The sequence below is a fragment of the Macaca thibetana genome, chromosome 4 (assembly GCF_024542745.1).
Source record: "Macaca thibetana thibetana isolate TM-01 chromosome 4, ASM2454274v1, whole genome shotgun sequence".
NCBI lineage: Eukaryota > Metazoa > Chordata > Mammalia > Primates > Cercopithecidae > Macaca > Macaca thibetana.
The window spans coordinates 45,139,100-45,164,780 of NC_065581.1; the positions used below are offsets into that span (position 1 = coordinate 45,139,100).

Below are 25,681 nucleotides of genomic sequence, written 5' to 3' on the forward strand. Positions count from 1 at the left end.
TCTACTTTTAAACTTCTTCATAAAGCAATCTTTTCAATTACCTACTCCACTCTTTTTTTTTTTTTTGAGACGGAGTCTAGCTCTGTTGCCCAGGCTGGAGTGCAATGGCCGGATCTCAGCTCACTGCAAGCCCCGCCTCCCGGGTTCACGCCATTCTCCTTCCTCAGCCTCCCGAGTAGCTGGGACTACAGGCGCCCGCCACCTCGCCCGGCTAATTTTTTTTTGTATTTTAGTAGAGACGGGGTTTCACCGTGTTAGCCAGGATGGTCTTAATCTCCTGAACTCGTGATCCGCCCGTCTCGGCCTCCCAAAGTGCTGGGATTACAGGCTTGAGCCACCGCGCCCGGCCTACCTACTCTACTCTTATTCCAATTGCCTGCTACCTGCTCTGCCCTGACTCCTACCAAAGTACTCACGCCGTCATTCTCTTTAAATTAGTCAATCAGAATTAGATTATCCTGTGCAGTCTAACCCTAGCCAATAGGGGAACAACATAGCATCAGGAATAAGAACCCCTTCCCCTCCCTTGTCCAAATGTGCGCTCCCCGTTGTTCTATCTAGGCTCACCCTTCTATATAGAAGTAACTTGCCTTGCTGAGAATTTAAAAGAAAATTTAAAAAAAGAAAGAAATTTGTTGCCTGTCAAGCTACTGCTCTTGCAGGAGGCATGGAAGAAACACTTATTTCTGGGTCCACCTGTTTTTGACCTCGGGGTCTCTGCCTCAGATGCCCACACCCCAACCCCAGCCCCAGCCCCCTGCATTGGTGAGAAGATCCAGGCAATTAACAGCAGTCTCTAAACTGCACTTCTCCCCCTGTCCTTTGAGAGCTCTCCACGGCATCCCCTTCTGGTTTCTGGCAGGGACACTGGAGCCCAAGCACATGCGCTTCTCAGCCTCTCAGGTAGAGACAGCGCCCCCAACTTCCCCTAGATTAAAGATCTGTCATCCCCAACGAAGCTAAACCCTTCCTGTCTCTGTGTACCTGTGCAGCTTCCTGGGGTCGCTAACTTCCTGCCACGCGCTCTAAACCCAGCCCGTGTGTGCTTAGTGGAGCACGTGGGATTCTGATCTTCCTTAATCTGGTGACTGATTCTCTGCACGAGCCCTGGCCCCTGTCTTTTTTGTGACTTCAAAGTCTGCCTGGATATAAAGCCGCCTTCCCTCCATTATCGCCACCCCGCACAGCCTTCAAAGGAATCGTTTCCTGTCCTGCCAGCCCTCCCTGCTTCCTCTCCGTCTCCAGTCCACTCTGAAAGAATAGGTCACACTCTCTTTGGAGCCTCTTGAGAAACTGTTCTCCCACTCGTCATTCTCCCTCTCTCTCTAAGAGATGGCAGCCACCACCTGCTCTCCACAGAGCTTCTCTGGGTGATGAGCAAAAGTCCCCAGGGAGGGCAGGAGAGGTCAGTGGGAGCCTCAAACTAACAGGTCCATGATGGGCATGGTGGCACATGCTTGTAATCCCAGCTACTTGGGAGGCTGAGGAGTTTGAGATCAGCCCTGGGCAATATAGGGAGACTCCATCTTTTAAAAACAAAAACCTAGCAGAGTCTCCTTTGAGACTCTGAGAGGTCCTGGGCAGTCCCAGTTGGTTCTGGGGACCCTAGGAAGATGCTAACCCCACCCTTTGTTCCATGGCCTAGGGTGAGATGCTGCCAACTTCAAGCCAGGATGGAGAGGAAGCAGAAAACTCTCAAATCAGGATTATCCCTTCCGGTTTGTAACAAAGCTGGTTACTCATGAACACTCTGTAAACATAAAACGAAGCAAGCTTCATATGAGTAGAGAGTTTGTTTGGGCCAAACTTAAGGATTGTAACCCTGGAAAATAGATTCAAATTGTTCTGAATATACATTCCGATTAGCAGCAGTTACAAGTGGATTTTTAGGCTGGGTACAGTGGTTCACACCTATAACCCCAGCACTTTGGAAGCTTGGGATGGGCAGATCACTTGAGGCCAGAAATTCAAGACCAGCCTGGCCATCATGGTGAAACCCCATCTCTACTAAAAATACAAAAAATAGCCAGGCGTGGTGGCACACGCCTCTAGTCCCAGCTACTCAGGAGGCTGAGGGATGAGAATCGCTTGAACCCGGGAAGCGGAGGTTGCAGTGAGCCGAGATAGCACCACTGCACTCCAACCTGGATGACAGAGTGAGACTGTCTCAAAAAAAGAAAAGAAAAAGTTAGTCAGGACTGGTGGCACACACCTGTGGTCCCAGCTGCGTGGGGAGCTGAAGTGGGAGGATGACTTGAATCCAGGAGGTCGAGGCTGCAGTGAAATGCCACTGCACTCCCTGCACTCCAGCCTGGGTGACAGAGTGAGGCCTTGTCTCAAAAAAAAAAAAAAAAAAAAAAGTTTTTTTTTTTGTTTTGTTTTGGGGTGGGTGTGTGTGGGTGGGTGTGTGTGTGTGTGTGTCAGGGTCTCTCTTTGTCACCCGGCTGGAGTGCAGTGGCACAGTTTTGGCTTACGGTAACCTCTGCCTCCTGGGCTCAGGTGATTCTCCTGCCTCAGCCTCCCTAGTAGCTGGGATTACAGACACCTGCCGCTACCACACCTGGCTAATTTTTGTATTTTTAGTAGACACAGGGTTTCACCATGTTGGCCAGGCTAGCCTCAAACTACGGACCTCAAGTGATCTGCCCCACCCCACCCCCCCCAGCCTCCCAAAGTGCTGAGATTAAAGGCATGAGCCACTGTGCCCGGCCCAAAATGCATTTTTAAAGGTAAAAAAGGGCCGGGCATAGTGGTTCACGCCTGTGATCCCAGCTCTTTGGGAGGCCAAGGCGGGCGGATCACGAGGTCAGGAGGTTGGGCCTGCCGAACATGGCGAAACACCGTCTCTAGTAAAAATACAAAAAATTAGCCAGGTGTGGTGGCGGGCACCTGTAATCCCAGCTACTTGGGAAGCTGAGGCAGGAGAATTGCTTGAACCCGGGAGGTGGAGGTTGCGGTGAGCTGAGATTGCGCCATTGCATTCCAGCCAGGGCGACAGTGAGAGACTCCGTCTCAAAAAAGAAAAAAGAAAGAAGAAAAAGAAAAGAAAAAAAGAAAAGTAAAAAAGGAGGACAGTGAGTGGAATGGTACAAAGTTGTTTGTCAGGAATTCTGGTTTTCAGAAATAACGTTGATTAGTTATTGGCTATAGTGTCTGGTGTCGCATTATTAGGATAATTTATAGCTACTTGTCGCAATAGCAAACAGTTTCAAGAGATGAATACATAGCTTGAAGGGGAGAGCAGGGTATAGGGTGCAATTGTGTGTCATATTAATGTCTCTCTGGGCCTGATAGTTAAAAGGACTTGCCTTCCTCAGATAAAAGTTATTTTTATTTTATTTATTTTTATTTTTTATTTTCTTGAGACAGAGTCTTTCTCTGCTGCCCAGGCTGGAGTTCAGTGGTGCAATCTCAGCTCACTGCAACCTCTGCGTCCCGGGTTCAAGTGATTCTCAGGCCTCAGTCTCCCAAGAAGCTGGATTACAGGCACCTGCCACCTCGCCAAATAAAAGTTATTTTCTTTTCCCAACACTTCACACAGTGGCTCAAGGTGAGGATTCATGAGCTGTGTGTCTTTGGGCAAATGATTTTACATTTCTAACAGAGTGTCCTTCTGAATCTGTCAATTAGAGGTGACAATTCCTATCTCAGAGGGGTGTTGGATGGACAACTGCGATAATGCGATAATGAAAGTGAAGCACTTAGGCACATCATTCTTTTTTTTTTTTTTTTTTTTTTTTTTTTTTTTTTTTTTTTTGAGACGGAGTCTTGCTCTGTCACCCAGGCTGGAGTGCAGTGGCCGGATCTCAGCTCACTGCAAGCTCCGCCTCCCGGGTTCACGCCATTCTCCTGCTTCAGCCTCCCGAGTAGCTGGGACTACAGGCGCCTGCCACCTCGCCCGGCTAAGTTTTTGTATTTTTAGTAGAGACGGGGTTTCACTGTGTTACCCAGGATGGTCTCGATCTCCTGACCTCGTGATCCGCCCGTCTCGGCCTCCCAAATTAAGGCTTGAGCCAAATTCTTTAAAAAAAAAAAAACTTTGATATTATCTATAATAGTAAAAAAAATTTAAAAAACGAATTTTCAGTTGTGAACACATTATAGCCAAGAGTGGTGGTCATGCTTACAGTCCTAGTTACTCGGGAGGCTGAGGCAGGAAAATCCCTTGAGCCTAGGAGTTCAAGGCTGCAGTGAGCTCTGATCAAACCACTGCATTCCAGCCTGGGCAACAGAGGGAGGCTCTGTCTCACAAATAAATAAATAAATACATACACATTAGATGTTACACACAATAAAATATCAAGCCATTGAACTAAATAACACAAATAGCATGAGGGTTATGACATAGAGTTGAATAAGCAAGATGCATATTAGATTTACAATAGTCCTTGACATTAGTAAGTGTTTACCACTTGTCTGCATTAAATATTATTAGCAATGGCTATTTACAATATTATTTAAAATTTGGAAAACGAGGTACGCCATTCTTCTAGTCCCTTCGGGCTCCATTCCCATCCAGCTTCACTGGAACTCCATCCCAGCTCAGCCTGAATGCCCTGGGAGGCCATTCCCACTATGTCCTTGCTGTCACTGAGGGACCTGTAACCACAGGCAGGCAGCCCCACACTTTCTATTCCCTTTTAGTCCTCTGCTCATAAAACCAGGTGGCTGGGTTTTGCTGGGAAAGGGCACTAACCATGCTGCCTGCATCCTCCTGATCCATGCTGGTTGACTTCGATGGAGGCCACATGGCAAGCTAGATTTCTTCTCCTGATGACTGACTGCCATTCTCCACACCTACTGCCCTCATTTCCCCCAGACCTCTCACTACAGCCTCCACTTTTACTGCAAAGAATGAGGCTACGTCAGAGAAACAGCCTCAACCCCACTCCTCTCCTCCGTCAGAATATCTCCGCAGCTTCATCCTCTGGTCTCGAGAAAGCTGGGTCCCAAATGTGCTTGAAAATCATGGAATGCCACGCAACAGAAGCAGCACACTAGATGCCACCCAGCCACAGCTGTAGAGCCTGAGAAGATGCTGAGTGAAGAAAAAGTAAAGCAGGATGAGCTCATTAGCTTCTTTTGTTTTTGGTGGTTGGTTTTTTTTGTTGTTGTTGGTTGGTATTTTGCTTATTTTAGGCACAGGGTCTCCCTCTGTCACCCAGGCTGCAGTGCAGTGGTACAATCATGGCTCACTGCAGCCTCAAACTCTTGTGCTCAGATGATCTTTCTGCCTCATTCCCATGTAGCTGGGACTATGGGTGCACACCAGCTATTTTTTTTTATTTTTTGTAGAGACAGTCTCACTATGTTGCCCAGGCTGGTCTCGAACCTCTGGGCTCAAGTGATCTTCTTGCCTTGGCCTCCCAAAGTATTGAGATTACAGGCATGAGCAACTGTGCCTAGCCCAATAACTAGCTTATTTTTAAAAGCAATTTTAAAATATATATCTTGGAGATATTTTTCTATTAATATATAGAGAGTTTTCTTTTTTTTTTTTTTTTGAGTCGGAGTTTTGCTCTTGTTGCCCATGCTGGAGTGCAATGGCACCATCTCGGTTCACTGCAACCTCCACCTCCCAGGTTCAAGCAATTCTCGTGCCTCAGCCTCCCAGGTAGCTGGGATTACAGGCACCCGCCACCATGCCCAGCCAATTTTTTTTTTTTTTGAGACGAGGTTTCACCATGTTGGCCAGGCTGGTTTTGAACTCCTGACCTCAAGTGATCTGCCCGCCTCGGCCTCCTAAAGTGCTAGGATTACAGGCATAAGCAACCGTGCCTGGCTGAGAGCTTCCTTATTTTTTTTATAACTGCATAGTACTGCACTGGATTAAAGTCTCACTATTTAGCAGTTCTTTGTTGACAGTTTTTTCCAATCTTTCATTATTATAAATAATGCTGCAATAAATAACACTATACATATGTCATTTTATCCCAGTAAAATATTTTTATACAATAAATTTCTAAATGTAGGATTATTGGGCTAAAGAATATGTATATCAGTAATTCTGAAAAAAAGGAAATTCCCCTCTGTAAGGGTAATACTAATTTGTACTCCCACAAGCAAGATAAGAGACTGCCGTTTTCCCCTACAGACTCATAAACACCGTGTGTGGGCAACTTTTTACATATTTCTAATCTGGTAGAAGAAAAATGGTATCTCAGCATAGCCATAATTTGCGTTTCTCTTATGGCAAATGAGATTGAGCAACTCTTCATTTTTTGCTTTTGCTTGCATTTTATTTTCTATGAACTATCTCTATATTCTTTGGGAACATATATAATATATATGTTACACATATAATATATGATATATGTTACATATAATATATAATATATGTTACATATATAATATATAATATATGTTACATATATTATATATGTTACATATAATATATAATATATGTTGCATATATAATATACAATATATGTAACATATATAAGCTATACTTGTACATATAACATATATGTTATATATGATATATATTATATTATATATAACATGTTATATGTCATATACAACATATAAATAACAACATATATAACATAAATGTATTTTATACTATATATCTTATATATAACATATATAACATATATGTTATATGTTATAATATATAATGTATAGTATATTATAATATACAACATTTTTAATATAGCATAATATATTTCATATATAACATATATGTAATATAGACACAAATATAAAATATATGTAACATATATAACATATATGTTATGTGTATGTTATATATGTTCCCAAAGAATATATAGTTATATATTACATATATACACACACACACACACACACATTTTTTTTAAAGTTCTCACTATGTTGGCCAGGCTGGAGTGGCTGCTATTTACAGGTGGGATCATCAGGCACTACAGCCTGGAATGCCTGGGCTCAAGTGATCCTCCTGCCTGAGCCTCTTGTCCTTGCCCATTTTTGTACTGGACATTTTTTTTCTTTTTCTTTTTCTTTTCTTTCTTTTTTTTTTGAGACAAAGTTTTGCTCCTGTTGCCCAGGCTGGAGTGCAATGGTGTGATCTCAGCTCACTGCAACCTCCGCCTCCCATGTTCCAGCGATTCTCCTACCTCAGCCTCCCAAGTAGCTGGGATTACAGGTGCTCGCCACCACCATCACCAGTGCCTGGCTGATTTTTATATTTTTAGTAGAGATGGGGTTTCACCACTTTGGTCAGCCTGGTCTTGAACTCCTGACCTCAGGTGATCCGCCCGCCCCGGCCTCCCAAAGTGCTGGTATTACAGGCGTGAGCCACTGTGCCTGGCCCATTTTTGCTTTTCCTTATCAAATTCTTTTTTTTAGGCTGGAGGGTAGTGGTGGGAGTTCGGCTCACTGCAGCCTTCATCTCCCGGGTTTAAGCGATTCTCCTGCCTCAGCCTCCCAAGTAGCTGGGATTACAGGTGTGCACCACCAAGCCCAGCTAATTTTTGTAATTTTAGTAGAGATGGGGTTTTGCCACGTTGGCCAGGCTGGTCTCCAACCCTTGACCTCCAGTGGTCCGCCCACCTCTGCCTCCCAAAGTGCTGGGATTACAGGCACGAGCTACCACGCCCGGTCACTTTCTTTATTTTTTGAAGGAATAACACATTACTGAAACAGCTATAGTCCCCTCCTCTCCCTGTGGAACATCGCTGTCTCTGCCCCTTCTCCCTGAGAAGGAGCCACTCTCCTCAAGTTGTCTTTCCCGTCTATGCTGTAATTTTTTTTTCTTTTCTTTTTTTTTTTTTTTTTTTTTTTTTTTTTGAGACGGAGTCTCACGCTGTTGCCCAGGCTGGAGTGCAGTGGCGCGATCTCGGCTCACTGCAAGCTCCGCCTCCCCGGTTCCCGCCATTCTCCTGCCTCAGCCTCCTGAGTAGCTGGGACTACAGGCGCCCGCCACCGCGCCCGGCTAATTTTTTGTATTTTTAGTAGAGACGGGGTTTCACTGTGGTCTCGATCTCCTGACCTTGTGATCCGCCCGCCTCGGCCTCCCAAAGTGCTGGGATTACAGGCTTGAGCCACCGCGCCCGGCCTCTTTTTTTTTTTTTTAATGTGTGTGAGAGACAGGGTCTCGCTCTGTCACCCAGACTGAAGTGCAATGGCATGACTGTGGCTCACTACAGCCTCAACTTTCTGGGCTCAAGTGATCCTCAGCCTCCCAAAATGCTGGGATTACAGGCGTGAGCCTGTAAATTGTATATGTTTCTACTTTTACTAAATGGATATGCACCCACAAAAATAGATATTATTGCTCATGTATCATAAATTCTTACAAATATGATGTAATTTGGCCCATATCATTTTGCCATTTGGTTTTATTTTACTCACATCATGTATCATGTTTTTGATACTTATCCCCTTTGATACATGAGATAGTACTTTCATTTTATCTGCTGTATAGTATTCTGTTTTATGAATACATCTAAATTTACTTTTCTGTTCTCCTATTCATGGACATTTAAGTTGTTTCTACTTTTTTTGTTATTATAAAGAACATGAATGGATAACTTCTTTTAGTTTGTTTGTTCGTTTTTTTCTTTTTTGAGACAGAGCCTCACTCTGTTGCCCAGGCTGGAGTGCAGTGGCATGACCTCAGCTCACTGCAACCTCTGCCTCCCAGGTTCAAGCAATTCCCCTGCCTCAGCCTCCCGAGTAGCTGGAATTACGGGCGCCCGCCACCACATCCAGCTAATTTTAGTATTTTTAGTAGAGACAGGGTTTCACTATGTTGGCCAGGGTAGTCGCAAACTCCTGACCTCAAATGACCCTCCTGCCTCGGCCTCCCAGAGTGCTGGCGAGAGCCATCACTCCCAGCCTGGACATCCTTGTACATGTCTCCGCATCACATCTACGGGAGTTTCTCTAGAGCCACCCCTACAGCTTAGAATTGCTGGGTTCCAGGGATATAATAAACATGCAATTCCAGGTTTATCAGATATTGCCAAATTGCCCTCTGAAATGATTGTGTTATAAACACTTTCTCCAGGCCGGGAGCAGTGACTCACACCTGTAATACCAGCACTTTGGGAGGCAGAGGCTGGCGGATCACCTGAGGTCAGGAGTTTGAGACCAGCCTGGCCAACAGGGTGAAAGCCCATCTCTATTAAAATTACAAAAATTAGCTGGGCATGGTGGTGCATGCCTGTAATCCCAGTTACTCAGAAGACTGAGGCATGAGAAACACTTGCACCTGGGAGGTGGAGTTTGTGTCACTGCACTCCAGCCTGGGCTACAGAGTGAGACTCGGTCTCAAAACAAACAAACAGGACGGGCGCGGTGGTTCATGCCTGTAATCCCAACACTTTGGGAGGCTGAGGTGGATGGATCATTTGAGGTCGGGAGTTCGAGACCAGACTGACCAACATAAGAAACCCTATCTCTACTAAAAATGCAAAATTAGCCGGATGTGGTGGCATGCCTGTAATCCCAACTGCTCAGGAGGCTGAGGCAGGAGAATTGCTTGAACCTGGGAGGCGGAGGTTGCAGTGAGCTGAGATGGCGCCGTTGCACTCCAACCTGGGCAACAAGAGTGAAACTCTGTCTCAAAACAAACAAACAGGCTGGGCATGGTGGCTCATGCCTGTAACCCCAGCATGTTGGGAGGCTGAGGCAAGCAAATTACCTGAGGTCAGGAGTTCAAGACCAGCCTGGCCAACATGGCAAAACCCCGTCTCTACTAAAAATACAAAAATTAGCCAGTAATCCCAGTTACTCCAGAGGCTGAGGCAGGAGAATCACTTGAACCCAGGAAACAGAGGGTGCAGTGAGCCGAGATCGAGCTACTGTACTCCAGCCTGGGGGACAGAGTGAGCCTTCATCTCAAAAACAAATGAACAGGCCAGTCACAGTGGCTCATGTCTGTAATTCCAGCACTTTTGGGAGGCCAAGGCAGGCAGATCATTTGAGGTCAGGAGTTCGAGACCAGCCTGACCAACATGGTGAAACCCCATCTCTACTAAAACTACAAAAATTAGCTGGGTGTGGTGGCAGATGCCTGTAGTCCCAGCTACTCCGGAGGCTGAGGCAGAAGAATCGCTTGAACCTAGGAGGCGGAGGTTGCAGTGAGCTGAGATCGTACCACTGCACTCCAGCCTGGGGGACAGATTGAGACTCCATCTCAAAAAAACAAACAACAAAACAACACCACCTCTCCTTCCAGTACCCTATGACTTGCCACGTCTCAGGAGCATGATGTGGTAACTCTTTCTGGGTATAGTTTGCAGTTCTCCATTTGCTGGCAGGGATAACTAGCTTTTCACAGTTATGGATTACTTACTCATGTTTCAGGAAATTGCCACCTCTGATCCTTTGTTTCTTTTTCTATCATTTTCTTATTGATTCTATTATGTTTTAATAAAGACAGGGCCTGACTATGTTGCCCATTTTGGCCTTGAACTCCTGGGATCAAGTGATCCTCCTGCATCAGCCTCCCAAAATGCTGGGATTAAGGTGTGAACTACCACTGCTGGCCCTATTGATTATAAAAGCATGTTACTTGTAATTGATACTAAATCTTTTTCAATTATATGGACTGCAGATATCTCCTTCCAGCCTGTGGGGGATTGTCTTTTCACTTTGTAGTATCTCTTGTAGTATCAAAAGTTTTCAACTTACTATTGAAGCTAGGTGGCTCATGCATAGGAGTTTATTATATTATTCTCATAATTTTAAAAATTACCATAACAAAAAGTTTGTAAAATTTGTTTTATACAACACATAATTCTCTACTATCCCAAATTCCCTTTTTTTTTGAGACGGAGTCTCGCTCTGTCACCCAGGCTCGAGTGCAGTGGCGCGAACTCGGCTCATTGCAGCTCACTGCAACCTCCGCCTCCCAGGTTCACGCCATTCTCCTGCCTCACCCTCCCGAGTAACTGGGACTACAGGCGCCCACCACCACGCCTGGCTAATTTTTTTTGTATTTTTAGTAGAGACGGGGTTTCACTGTGTTAGCCAGGATGGTCTCGATCTTCTGACCTCATGATCCACCTGCCTCGGCCTCCCAAAGTGCTAGGATTACAGGTGTGAGCCGCTGTGCCTGGCCTATCCCAAATTCTAAAGATCTGTGCCTATATTTAATTTAATTTATTTACTTATTTATTTTTTTGAGAGTCTTGCTCTGTCGCCCAGGCTGGAGCGCAGTGGCACGATCTCAGCTCACTGCAACCTCCGCCTCCCAGGTTCAAGCAATTCTCCCACCTCGGCCTCCCCAGTAGCTGGGATTATAGGCACCAGTGCCTATATTTTATAGTTTGACTTTATACATTTAGATCTCTAATGCCACCAGAATTTTTTTGTTTTTTTAGACAGAGTTTTAGTCTGTGGCCCAGGCTGGATTACAGGCGTGTACCACCATGCTCAGCTAGTTTTTGTATTTTTAGGAGAGACAGGGTTTCACCACGTTAGTCAAGCTGGTCTCAAACTCCTGACCTCAAGTGATCCGCCCTCCTTGGCCTCCAGACATACTGGGATTACAGGCATCAGTAACCACGCCCGGCCCAGAATTTATTTTTGTAATTGATGTGCCAGAGGATCAAATCTTATTTTTCCCTTTAGGGATGACCATTTATGTCCCTTCTCCACTGACCAGCAATTCCCCCTCTCCCCTACATGTTCTTGGATCTGTTTCTAATCTCTCTATTCTGTTTCTTAGTCACTGTCTCTATTCTTGCATTTTGCCACACTGTTTTCATTCCCATATTACCAGATTAGCCAGATTGGTATCCGTAGGGCTAGTGCCCTTTTATTTTTGTTACCTTTCTTTCATTGTATATTTTAGAGACAGGATCTCACTCCTGTTGCCCAGGCTGGAGTACAGTGGTGCTATCATGGTTCCCTAACAGCCTTAACTTCCCAGGCTCAGCTGATCCTTCCACCTCAGCCTCCCGAGTAACTGGGACTACAGGTGTGTGCCACCGTGCCCCCTAATTTTCTTTTGTATTTTTAGTAGAGACAGTTTCATCATGTTGCCCAGGCTGATCTCGAACTCCTCGCCTCAAGTGAACTGCCTGCCTCGGCCTTCCAAAGTGCTGGAATTAGAGGTGTGAGCCCCCATGCCTGGCCCCCTCTTCTTTTTCTTCTCCAGCATTAACTTGGTTATTCCTGGTCTTTTTTTCCCTATATAAATTTTATTTATTTATTTTTTGAGACTCCCATATACATTTTATAATCAGTTTCCAGAAAGAAAGACAAAAAACACAGATTGGTTGATTCTTGGTCAGAGTTGCATTGAATTTCTAGATTAATTTGGGGGAGAACTAATTTATTTTATTTTATTTTTATTTATTTTTTTATTTTTTTGAGACATGGTCTCTCTCTGCCACCCAGGCTGGAGTCCAGTGGCATGATCACTGTTCACTGCAGCCTCAATTTCCCGGGCTCAAGCCATCCTCCCACCTCAGCCTCCCAAGTAGCTGAGACTGTAGGCATGCGCCATCATGCCTGGCTAATTTTTGTATTTTTTGGTAGAGACTGGGTTTTGCCATGTTACCCAGGCTGGTCTCAAACTCCTGGGCTCAAGCAATCCAACCGTCTTGACCTGCTGAAGTGTTGGGATTACAGGCATGAGACACCGTGTCTGGTCAGAACTAACATCTTTATAACAATTATAGCCAGGCACAGTGGCTCACGATAGCCTGTTCCTGTAGTCCAGGTTACTCAGGAGCTTGATGTGGGAGGATTGCTTGAACTTAGGAGGTCAAGGCTACAGTGAGCTATGATTGTGCCACTGCACTCCAGGCCTGGGAGACAGAGGAAGAACCTTCCTCTTTAAAACAAAAATTATAACATGATACTTTACTGATCATTACCTTGCTTCATTCATTCAAATATTCAAATATTTAGGTCTTCTTTTTTGGTTTCTCTGTAAAAAGTCTGTTTCTCCACTGGGGTCTTGCCTAGTTTTTCTTTTTTTTTTAGACAGAGTCTCGCTCTGTCATCCAGGTTGGAGTGCAGTGGCGCGATCTGGGCTCACTGCAACCTCTGCCTCCCAGGTTCAAGCAATTCTCCTGTCTCAGCCTCCCGGGTAGCTGGGACTACAGGCGGCTGCCACCACACCTGGCTAATTTTTATATTTTTAGTAGAGATGGTGTTTCACCTTGTTGGTCAGGCTGGTCTCAAGCTCCTGACCTCAGGTGATCCACCTGCCTCAGCCTCCCGAAGTGCTGGGATTACAGGCGGGAGCTATCCAGCTGCCCAGTCTTTATTAGATTTTTTCCCCTCGGGCTTTGTGGTTTTTTCTGCTCTCCCTCCCCACATCAGATATGCTAGGCATGTCCTTCCTTACCTTCTCCTGAAGGTCCTCTGTCCACCCTCATCCCTCTCACTGTCCAGGGAACAGCTGTCTTCTGCCTCAACAGCTGACTGTTCCCTCTGAGGCCTTGCCAGAGAGGGCAGGGCCCCCGCCTCCCACCCTCAGGGTCCTGTCAGCTGAGTGAGGGGTGGGGGGCAGTGGGCAACAGCTGTTTCAGTGGGGACAATGGCTGCATTCTACACAAGCTCTTCTCCTGGACCACCTCCTCCTCCCTGGCCAGAACAACTGTTCTTGTGGATTGGGAAGTCCCACCTGTCACTCTCCCTGGCCCATTTTGCTCATGTCTTACAGGCATACCCAGTGTGTGCCCCACTGCCCGGTCGCCTGTGCATAGGTCTATCATTGCCTGGGATTGGTAGGCAGAGGAATGATGGTCATGGATAAGGGACCATCTCTCCAAAGTGCATCACCTCCTCTTTCAGTGGTCACATTTAGGCCCTAGCTCCTCACTCAGGTAGATGGTTTCTGGTCTGTTGTCCCAGGCAGAAAGACACTGTGATAATGACAGGGCTGAGCTCCCACTTCCTGGGCTAGAACTCTGCCCTTTCCCCTCCCACACTGCCTATACCTGGCTGGCTGTGGTTCCTGGCCCTAAGGTCTCCCCACCTTCTCCTTGGCAACATCAACCCTTGACACTCCCTGCCCATGATGAGGCCTCCCTGGCTCCTTGTCAGAACTCCTTGTTTAGGCATCAGAGCTGTCCTCAACCTCCTACAAATGGGGAGGGCCCCACACCAGTGCTGATTTTCCAGAGAGGAAAACAGGCCAGTGGAACATGACGGAATGAGGGGCCACAGCCTCTGCAGGCCTCCCTTGATTCTTCAAGCATTAACAGAGCTCCAGCCTCTGATCTAAGTGCTGCCCATGAGCAGCAGGTTGCCTTGTGTCAGGCCTCCAAGGAGCAGCCAGTTCTCCACTGGCCTCTGACATAAGGGTGAAAGGAAGGAAACTAATATTTATGAGACACCTTCCTAGTAGCCAAACTCTGAGCCTCACATTCTCCTCATCTCTTTATCTGGTCAGCTGTAGGTATTATTATAAGTCCCATTTTAGGGAGGAGGGCCATCCCATAGCACAGCTCCGGAAGGTGCCACTCTCAACCCCTGCTGTGCAATATACAGACTGCTCTGGCATCCAGAGGGGCCCTGAGAGAGGGTCCCAGAGCCAGCATGTGGTTCCACAGCGACCAACTCAGAAGCACCTCCAGCCAACTTCACGAGCTGGGACTCAGACAAGTGTTTTTAATGCAAGTCATGCGGAGTCAGTGGCCTTTGGCAGCATGCTCTTGAGCGCCTGGGTGGAGACATGCAGAAAGGGGTGGGAAGAGCAGGACTCTCGGTGCCAGACCCGACTCTAGTGCAACTCTTGCTACCATTCCTGTTTTCCCCGTCTGCTGTCTGTCACTCTGGTGGCTCTTGGTGTGTCTGTCCTCTTCACCACTGTCCCAGAGCCTTGCATGGGCCTTCACACAGTCGGCACGCAATGTATGTTGTCATGTCTGGCTCGATTAACTGAAGCCTGTGTATGGGCATCATCCAGAATGTTTCTGGATGGCCCTGGGCATCTGGGGAGTGGACCACGAAGGCAGACCCCAGGGGCCACTTAGTGCTAGCCCACAGTCCTCACCTTCACAAGTTGGTATCCAGATACTCTTTTTTTTTTTTTTAATTGACCTTAAGGAAACACGAGATTTGGTCAGTTTCCTCAAAGTTGCCTGCAGAGCATGGGAGGCAGAGGTCTGGGAAGTACAGGAAGGATCCATGACACAAGGCTAAACTGGGAACTGGAAGAAACCACTCCCTGGCAGCTTTGTTGCTGACGAGGATGGTTATTTTTCCAGGAATGCTGAGGAAATCCACAACAAATTTAGTGTTCCTGCCTTGGAGAAAATGTCTGGGGCAGGCCAAGGGAGGTGGGGTGGAGCTAATGGAGGATGAGAAGGTGGTGGAGAGGGCAGTTAATCCCAGGAGGGGTCGGGGGTTGCAGAGTAAACTAAGACTAGATCCATTCCTTGGAGCCAGCCACTGAACCTCCCCCACCTCACTGCCCAAACCCCTCTGGAGTTCCCCATTGTTCCCAGACACAATAGCCAGTTTCCTTTACCAGCCTCACCATCCCAGGCCCCAGGAATCCCTCACTCTGTTTACAAGAGGCAGCGGTGGGGTAGGAGTATTTTTGGGTCTCATCCCAGGGTCCAAGGATCTCACCGCTGGAAGATCCCACAGCTATGGAAACTGAGGCTGGGAGGAGCGAGATGTGACTTAGCCAAGGTCACAGCAACCACAGATGTGGGCCAGTGCTTGGTGGGGCCTCCACGGTTCCCCACGGAGTATGGCACTTTGGTAGTTCTTAGAGGGAGCCATCAGGGCCTGTCGTTCCTCCCCTTGAGCTGTCTGTGCAGCCCAGGGGTTCTCACACACATCCTAGGAGTGTGCCCCAGCTGCACAGATTCTGGGGCAAGCAAACCTGGGTTTGGATCCTGCCACAGAACCTTCATTTATCTGTTCCATAAACCCAAAAAAAGTGTGTGAGACAGATCTCCGTCAACTTAGTGGTTTATTTTGCCAAGGTTGAGGATGAGCCTGGGAAAAAGAGACAAAAATTACAGGAGGCTCTGTGGCCTGTCCTTTTTCCAAAGACAGTTTCAGGATTTCCATACTTAAAGGGGAAAGAGCCGCAGGAGGGAAAACAGTCCATTACGCCTTCACCTTGGCTCAGTAAATCTGCATTTTATGTAAGATAAAGCGAACACAGAGTAGAGGAAGAAGTCAAACATGCGTTGGTCTTGGGGTGGGCAAAGGGATGATTTCTAGTCTTGTCTTTATCCCATACCTGTGAAGACAAGCTGTTAATTTACACTATTAGGGTGACATTCAACAGAACTTGGCCTTAGGGTGAGGACTTTGGAGCACACAAGGAATTCCTCCTGAGCAATTTGTGAGAAAGGTCACCTGGAAAATATGAGGCCTTCCATTGCTGTAGCTGTCTGTTTAGGAACCAAAATAAGGCAGTTTTTCTGTGACTCAGTTCCCAAGCTTAACTTTCCCCTTTGTGAGTTTGGGGTCTCTTTTCCTTTCACATTTCTTACAACATTTTAAACAAGTATTTATTGCCAAGAACTGGGCCACGACAACAGACAAAATAGTTCCTACTCTCAAGTCCCTTCTCTCACAGAACTTACATTTTATTTTATTTATTTATTTATTTATTTATTTGAGACGGAGTTTCTCTCTGTCGCCCAGGCTGGAGTGCAGTGGCATGATCTCAGCACAATGCAACCTCTGCCTCCCAGGTTCTGCCTCAGCCTCCTGAGTAGCTGGGATTACAGGCGCCCACCACCATGGCTGGCTAATTTTTTGCATTTTTAGTAGAGACGGGGTTTCCATGTTGGCCCAGCTGGTGTCTCAAACTCCTGACCTCAGGTGATCCACCCGCCTTGGTCTCCCAAAGTGCTGGGATTACAGGAGTGAGTCACTGTGCCAGGTAGATCTTAGGTTTAGCAAGGGAGGCAGATAACCAACAAGATAAGGAAGTAAAATATATAGCATGTCTGACAGTGATTTAGCAGAGAGGTAAAGAAAGTAGAGGAAAGGATGGCAGGGCAGCTGCAGGTGGGGTGGAAGGAGCGTACATTTAAATAGGATGGTTGAGCAATATTTGAGCAAAGATTTGAAGGAGGTCAGAGATGAAGCCACGTAGATTTCTGGATAAAGACCCTTTTAGTAGGTGCTTTAGGGACTCAGGACACACCACTCCAAAACAGAACTGCCAGTGACTAGACTATGCCACCCCAAAATATATCTCTTTGGGATATTGATTATTTCAAGCTGTTATTTTGAGAAACTGCAGACATGGGAGTTGCTCTGTTCTTTTATCAAGGAAATCTACATCTAACAAGGAAATTTTCATTAGAGAGGGCATCTATATCAGGAAGAGATTTACTCCAGACAATTGTTATCACCTGAGAGACTTGTATCTGCATAACAAGGCACCCTTTATTTTTACCACCCATTGCCTCCCCTCACCCTCCTATGTCTCCATCACCTCTAGAAGCCCCAATTCCCTATTCTGTAGCTCAGGAGAGTACATAAGCTTTAATTTTCGGGCTGTTTCTTGGAGTCTTATATTTTTGTGGGACTCCTGTGCATACATATGAAATTAAAAATGTTTTTCTCTTGTAAATCTGTCTATGTCAATTTAATACATAGACCTGCCAAAGAACTTAGAAGGGTACCAAGAAGCAATATTTTTTTCTCTCCTATACTTGTAGAACCCCAAAAGCTCAGTTTGAGTACCAGATGTGCAGGAAGCCAAACAGTGACACATCAGTGCTTTGGAAGAGAAAATGGTTGATTTGATTTGGCCAACCTGTGAGCATGGGAGAGACAAACTTTCTCTTTTTTGAGACAGAGTCTCCGGTGGCGGTGGCTCACGCCTGTAATCCCAGCACTTTGGGAGGCCGAGGTGGGCAGATCACGAGGTCAGGAGATCGAGACCATCCTGGCTCACACGGTGAAACCCCATCTCTACTAAAAAATACCAAAAATTAGCTGGGCAAGGTGGCGGGCACCTGTAGTCCCAGCTACTCAGGAGGCTGAGGCAGGAGAATGGTGTGAACCTGGGAGGTGGAGCTTACAGTGAGCTGAGATCATGCCACTGTACTCCAGCCTGGATGACAGAGCGAGACTCCGTCTCAAAAAAAAAAAAAAAAAAAAAAAAAAAAAGAAATACAGAGTCTCGCTTTATTGCCCAGGCTGGAGTGCAGTGGTGCAATCTCGGTTCGCTGCAACCTCCGCCTCCCAGGTTCAAGTGATTCTCCTGTCTCAGCCTCCCCAGTAGCTGGGACTACAGGCACCCGCCACCACACCCGGCTAATGTTTGTATCTTTAGTAGAGACGGGGTTTCGCCATGTTGGCCAGGCTGGTCTCGAACTCCTGACCTCAGGTAATCCACACGCCTCAGCCTCCCAAAGTTCTGGGATTACAGGCATGAGCCACTGCGCCCGACCGGGAGAGACAAACTTTCAAATCCGACCTGCCTTTGGACAAAACTGGGGCTTTTATGACTAAGGTGGATTGTGGGCGGTGAGATTCCCCAGTGATCAAAGCTGCTAACAGCCCTAGGTCGATCAAACTTTCTGGATGCCATCAAGGAGGTCTGCATGACCTAGAGACCATCGTTCTTTGAAGAAAAAAAAAAAAAATTCATTAGCCTTGTGGGCAACCCCCCAGGGTCAGGGTATGAAGTTAATCAATTATTAGTGACTAACCTCTACCAAAATGACTATGTATAAGCAATTATCCATTGGAAGAGGAAAAGGACACAGAAAAAGGCAAATAGCAGTGGTTCATATCTATAATCCCAGCACTTTGGGAGGCTGAGGCTGGTGGATCGCTTGAACCGAAGAGTTTGAGACCAGCCTGGGCAACATGGAGAAACCCTATCTCTACCAAATAAATAAATAAATAAATTGGTGGCTGGGCGTGGTGGTTCATGCCTGTAATCACAGCACTTTGAGAGGCCAAGGTGGGCAGATCACGAGGTTAGGACTTCAAGACCAACATGGTGAAATCCCATCTCTACTAAAAATACAGAAATTAGCTGGGCATGGTGGCGAGCGCCAATAATCCCAGCTACTCGGGAGGCTGAGACAGGAGAATTGCTTAAACCCAGGAGGCGGAGGTTGCAGTGAGCCGAGATCATGCCACTGCACTCCAGCCTGGGCAACAGAGCAAGACTTCTTCTCAAAGAAAAAAAAGAAAAGAAAAAATTTAGCCAGGTGTATTGGTGCATTCCTGTAGTCTCAGCTACTTGGGAGGTTGAGGTGGGAGGATCACTTGAGCCTGGGAGGCAGAGGTTGCAATGAGCTAAGATCACACCACTGCACTCCAGCCTGAGAGACAGAGCCAGACCCCTTCTCAAAAAAAAAAAAAAAAGAATACCTAGTTTGTTGTTGTTGTTGTTGTTTCTTTTTTAGTAATATAGGCTCTGTTACAAAGGGACCTTACTGTCTGGGACCTGCTAGCTCCAATACTCCACAATGTAGGATTCCAGGTAAGATTCTTAGCATGTTAGGCTCCTAGATCTCTGCCTGCAGGATATGGTCAAAGTGAGAATGGTAAATGTCGCTTTGGTTTTGTTTCTTCTCTTTATTTATTATGTTATATTTTATTTTATTTTTTGAGATCGAGTCTCACTCTGTCGCCCAGGCTAGAGTGCAGTGGCACGATCTTGGCTCACTGCAACCGCCACCTCCTGGGTTCAGGTGATTCTCATGTCTCAGCCTCAGGTAGCTGGGATTACAGGTGCCCGCCACAACATCCGGCTAATTTTTTTAGTAGAGACGGGGTTTTGCCATGTTGGCCAGGCTGGTCTAAAACTCCTGGCCTCAAATGATCCGCCCGCCTCGGCCTCCCAAAGTGTTGGGGTTATAGGCGTGAGCCACTGCGCCTGGCCTGTTTTTCCCCTTTCTGAATTTAGATTAGCAAGATAAAACATTTGTTTGTTCTTGTGTGGCACACTAGGGTCTGGGGTTTTTTGTTTTGTTTATTGGTCTAGTGCTTGTTTCTGATCCCTTCCCTCCCAGGGATAGTCATTTTTTGTTTGTTTTTTGCCTCTATCTTTTGTGTCCTTTGTCATAAGGAGGAGAATCATGGAATGAGGGTCTCCTTTTGTCTTGTTTCGTGTCTTGATGGCTTTTGTGACAGTGAGGTATTCTCTCTGGTCTCTGCCAGCCAGGGGTGCAAGTGCTGGCTTGCATCAGGCAGGCAGCCTAACAGGCTGGGAGCCCGAGACATGAAGTGACGAGCAGCATTCCCTCCGTGTGGCCTTGCCAGCTCTCGAGGTGTTTGTCTTAATAAGAGGTTCCAGTCTATAAGGGGTCTATGACTTCTCAACCTCTATTGCTTGGTTAGTGCTGGGAAAGTCCCCTCCAATTAATGCCTGCCCAGAGAGAGGACAACTGCTGTCACAGATGAGCAGATTAGCAGGTTTATGACTAGATGACTAGAGCTGTCCCACATTCCTTGGCAAACCAAGATTTCATTTTCACAAACACTATGCTTAACTGCCTGTGACAGGGAAGGTCTTTGCTTTCTTAGGCTGTTTCTGGGAGTGAACTTTTTGGATTATGGGGCTACAACTTCTGCATCCACATTGGGAATGCCATTTGCACCCACAGCAAAGATTTTTTTTTTTTTTTTTTTTTTTTTTTTTTTTTTGAGGAGTTTCGCTCTTGTTGCCCAGGCTGGAGTGCAATAGCACGATCTCGGCTTACTGTAACCTCCACCTCCCGGGTTCAAGCGATTCTCCTGCTTCAGCCCCCTGAGTACCTGGGATTACAGGCATGCACCACCACGCCCAGCTAATTTTGTATTTTTAGTAGAGACGAGGTTTCTCCATGTTGGTCAGGCTGGTCTCGAACTCCCGACCTCAGGTGATCTGCCCACCTCGGCCTCTCAAAGTGCTGGGATTACAGGCATGAGCCACTGCACCAGGCCAGTAAAGATTTATTCCAAGCCTGGAACGTTTCCTCCGGGGCTTTAAATGAAAAAGCTTATTGGTTTGAGTCACTTCTGGAATAAACAAATTGGTACTATTTGAGAAAAATAAAACTGATCAAGCGCAGTGGCTCACACCTGTAATCCCAGCACTTTGGGAGGCTGAGGTAGGAGGATCGCTTGAGCCTGGGAGAATCGCTGGAGCCCAGGAGGTCGAGGCTGCAGTGAGCTTTGATCACACCACTGCATGTCAGCTTGGGCAACAGAGTGAGATCTTGTCTCAAAAAAAAGAAAAGAAAAAGAAAAAAAATTTACAGCTCTCCTCCTAAACAACTTATTAATTCCCATGGGAAGATCAAATTGAAAAGTGGTATAAAGGTTAACCTTGGGGACTCCCTTAATGAGATCATAAAACAAGAACACAGAAATCAGTTAGAACAAAATTGAAATCCAAATCCACCATAAATCCCCTTCTCTAGCTTCTAATACTCCTGTTTACCCCCAACTCCCTGGCCCTGGCCCTCCAGAAGATCTCTTGGATCTCTAGACCCCCTAAACTGCCCTCCTCAAAATCTGGCCTCACTTCCTCAGCAAATTCCTTAAACTCCCCAAGCTCCTCCAGCTTCCTCAGAAAATCCCTTAAACACCAGATGCCTGTTTTAACTTCTCTTTACCTGAAAGAATTACAGAGAGCACTGGTCTCCAGGCCTGGGACATATAGGTTGAGTTACTTTGGCAGAAGCACCTAGGATGGGTGGCAAGGATCACTTTGGTGTTCCTTCAGGCTCCCATTGCCAGGGCTCTGCAGTCAAGCTCTGCCTGCTTCAGAGGGCTCCCCACTCACCTTTATGCTCCCCACTCTGTGTCTGCCCTTTCACAAGTTCAGAAGACACAGTACCCTCTACACAGTGGCAGATCACCTAGGAATAGGCCCTATGAACTAATCCCTCTTCCCACTCAGTCACTAAACTTTAGGCTCTCCTGCTCCTCTCACTCTCTTTCTTTGAGACAGGGTCTCACTCTGTCGCGCAGGCAGGAGTGCAGTGGCATGATCTCAGCTCACTGCAACTTCCACCTCCAGGGCTCAGGTGATCCTCCTGTCTCAGCCTCCTGAGTAGTTGGGACTATAAGCGTATGCCGCCACACCCAGCTAATTTTTGTATTTTTGGTAGAGAGAGGGTTTGGTTATGTTGCTCAGGCTGGTCTTGAACTCCTGAGCTCAAGCCATCTTCCTGCCTCAGCCTCCCAAAGTGCTGGGATTATAGGTGTGAGCCACCGTGCCCGGCTTCCTGCTCTTAAGGGACTCAGGGACCTCCAGATAAGATTGATCCCTGATGACAGGCAAATAGTCCCCAGATTGATTTTCGGAGCCATGGATAGCTACTGATCCACTCGCCTCAGCCTCCCAAAGTGCTGGGATTACAGGCACCGCGCCCAGCCAAAATCCCATGTATTTAACTTGCAGGTTTTCGCTTTCATGATATTTGCTCAACATTCATGTGCCATAAAACAGTTATCAGGGAAATAACTTGATAATGGCTAGCTTTGTCTAATGTTTCATAAGATTTTCATGCATAATTGTTGCCCAAGCATAATTGTTAAGAACAAGTGACTTAAATATATGTAAATAGGATAAAAGTTTTAAAATATACCTTTTGGCAGGCTGAGGTGGCTCACGCCTGTAATCCCATCACTTTGGGAGGCCAAGGCAGGCGGATCACGAGGTCAAGAGATTGAGACCATCCTGGCCAACATGGTGAAACCCCGTCTCAACTAAAAATACAAAAACTAGCTTGGTGTGGTGGCAGGTGCCTGTAATCCCAGCTACTCAGGAGGCTGAGGCAGGAGAATTGCTTGAACCTGGGAGGTGGAGGTTGCAGTGAGCCAAGATCGTGCCATTGCACTCCAGCCTGGGTGACAGAGCAAGACTCTGTGTCAAAAAAAAAAAAAAGAAAATGTGTGTATATATATATATATATATATATAAAATTATTTATTTATTTGAGACAGAGTGTTGCTCTGTCGCCCAGGCTGGAGTGCAGTGGCGTGATCTCGGCTCACTGCAGGCTCCCCCTCCTGGGTTCATGCCATTCTCCTCACTCAGCCTCCTGAGCAGCTGGGACTACAGGCACCAGTCACCATGCTCGGCTAATTTTTTGTATTTTTAGTAGAGGCAGAGTTTCACCGTGTTAGCCAGGATGGTCTCGATCTCCTGACCTTGTGATCTGCCCACCTCGGCCTCCCGAAGGGCTGGGATTACAGGCGTGAGCTGCCATGTCCAGCAAATATATATACCTTTTAACAGTAATCATGTTTTGTTTTGTTTTGTTTCATTTTGGAGACAGGATCTCCTCTATCACCCACGCTGCAGTGCAGTGGCTTAATCATTGCTCACTGCAGTCTCGAACTTCTAGGCTGAAGCGATCCTCCTGTCTCAGCCTCCTGAGTAACAGATGTGCACCACCACTCCCGGCTGATGGTTTTATATTTATATTTATTTTTGTAGAGAGAGTCTCCCTATGTTGCCCAGGGTGGTCTCCAACTGCGGGCCTCAAGGGATCTTCCTACCTTGGCCTCCCAAAATGCTGGAATTACAGGTAAGCCACCATGCCTGGCCAATAATTACGTTTTATAATATGTCTGTTTAAAAACTGATTCCCAAATCTCTTCAGTAACTTACTCTCCTAAAGTTATACTACATTAAATTAAGTGATGGCTATTCATTGTATATCTAGATCATTTCCCAACAAGATAAAATACTGAAACATATAATTGCTGAACATAAGTTTACCTACTTTTGTCTTCTTATTACAAAGGAACTATAGATATCTGGGTCTGTTAGTAAATACATCCTTTGCCACTTCAAAATTGTACTCTGGGGCAGGGTACAGTGGCTCAGGCCTGCAATCTCAGCACTTTGGGAGACTGTAGCAGGAAGATCACTTGAGGCCAGGAGTTTGAGGCTCCAGTAAGCTATAATCATGTCACTGCACTCCAGCCTGGGTGACAGAGCAAGACCCCGTAGTATTGAGAGATGACAATGTGCTAGTAGCCCTCATTCTCAGCGCCTCCTCGGCCTCCGGCCTCAGCGTCCACTGTGGTGGCACTTGAGGAGCCCTTCAGCCCGCCACGGCACCGTGGGAGCCCCTCTCTGGGCTGGCTGAGGCCGGAGCCTCCTCTCTCTGCTTTCAGGGAGGTGTGGAGGGAGAGGCGCGGGCAGGAACCGGGACTGCGCTCGCGGGCCGGTGTGAGTTCCGGCAGGCGCGGGCTCGGCGAGCCCGGCACACGGAGCGGCCTGCCAGCACCGCCGGCCCAGGGCAGTGAGGGGCTTAGCACCCGGGCCAGCAGCTGCGAGGTAGAGCCGGGTCCCCCAGCAGTGCCAGGCCGCCGGCGCCACACTCAAATTCTCGTAGGGCCTTAGCTGCCTCCCCGCGGGGCAGGGCTAGGACCTGCAGCCTGCCATGTCTGAGCTCCTCTCCCTGCGGTGGATTCCCGCGCGCGGCCTGAGCCTCCCCGACGGGCGCCGGCCCCTGCTCCGTGGCGTCCGGTCCCCTCGACAGCCCAAGGGCTGAGAAGTGCAGGCGCGGCTCGTGACTAGCAGGCAGCTCCGCCTGCAGCCCTAGTGCAGGATCACCACTGGGTGAAGCCAGTTGGACTCCTGAACTGGATGGGGACTTGGAGAACTTTTTTTTTTTTTTTTTTTTTTTTTTTTTGAGACGGAGTCATGCTCTGTCGCCCAGGCTGGAGTGCAGTGGCCGGATCTCAGCTCACTGCAAGCTCCGCCTCCCGGGTTCACGCCATTCTCCTGCCTCAGCCTCCCAAGTAGCTGGGACTACAGGCGCCCGCCACTTCGCCCGGCTAGTTTTTTGTATTTTTTTTTAGTAGAGACGGGGTTTCACCGTGTTAGCCAGGATGGTCTCGATCTCCTGACCTCGTGATCCGCCCGTCTCGGCCTCCCAAAGTGCTGGGATTACAGGCTTGAGCCACCGCGCCCGGCCTGGAGAACTTTTATATCTAGCCAGAGGATGGTATGTGCACCAATCAGCACTCTGTATCCAGCTAACCCAGTGGGGACTTGGAGAACTTTTCCGTCTAGCGCTCTGTGTCTAGCTCAAGGATTGTAAACGCACCAATCAGCACTCTGTGTCTACCTCAGGGTTTGTAAATACACCAATCAGTACTATGTGTTTAGCTCAAGGTTTGTAAATACACCAACTGGCATGCTGTATCTAGCTAACCTAGTGGAGACTTGGAGGGCTAGCTACCACTCTGTGACTCTGTGTCTAGCTCAAGGAGCTAGATGTAAATGCACCAATCAGCACTCTGTGTCTAGCTCAGCGTTTGTGAATACACCAATTGGTACTCTGTATCTAGCTAACTCTGCATCTAGCTAACTAGCACTCTGTGACTCTGTGTCTAGCTCAAGGATTGTAAATGCACCAATCAGCACTCTGTCAAAACAGACCAATCAACTCTCTGTAAAGTGAACCAATGAGCTCTCGGTAAAATGGGCCAATCAGCAGGATGTGGGTGGGGCCAGGTAAGGGAATAAAAGCAGGTTACCCGCGATAGCCTGCGACAATGTGGTGGGATCTTTGTAGACGCGTTAGATTTCCACTTTTTACAGCAAATGTTGTTGGTCACTCTTTAGGTTCACACTGCGTTTATGAGCTGTAACGCTATCAAGGTTTCCAGCTTCACTTTTAAAGCCAACCACACCACCAACCCATTGGGAAGAATGAACAAACAACTCCAGTGGTTGGGTCTTTAAGAGCTATAACACTCACCACGAAGGTCTGCAGTTTTACTCCTGGTGAGAGCAGGCATCTGCCACATCGAAGAAGCTCCAGACACATTTGAACGTCTGAAG

At 47.1% G+C, this 25,681-nt stretch overlaps 1 protein-coding gene across 2 annotated transcripts in view; it reads right to left on the reverse strand.

The window, feature by feature from the left end:
* The window catches only part of MRPS18A (mitochondrial ribosomal protein S18A), a 564,209-nt gene that overhangs the window by 525,570 nt on the left and 12,958 nt on the right, over positions 1–25,681 (reverse strand). The window contains exon 1 of one of the 2 annotated variants that reach the window (XM_050787005.1): positions 13,398–13,401. The exons of the other annotated variant lie outside the window; for it this stretch is intronic. The gene's annotated coding sequence lies outside the window, so the exon portion shown is untranslated. Of the gene's footprint in view, positions 1–13,397; positions 13,402–25,681 lie in introns of those variants that run through there. 2 annotated transcript variants of the gene reach the window in all.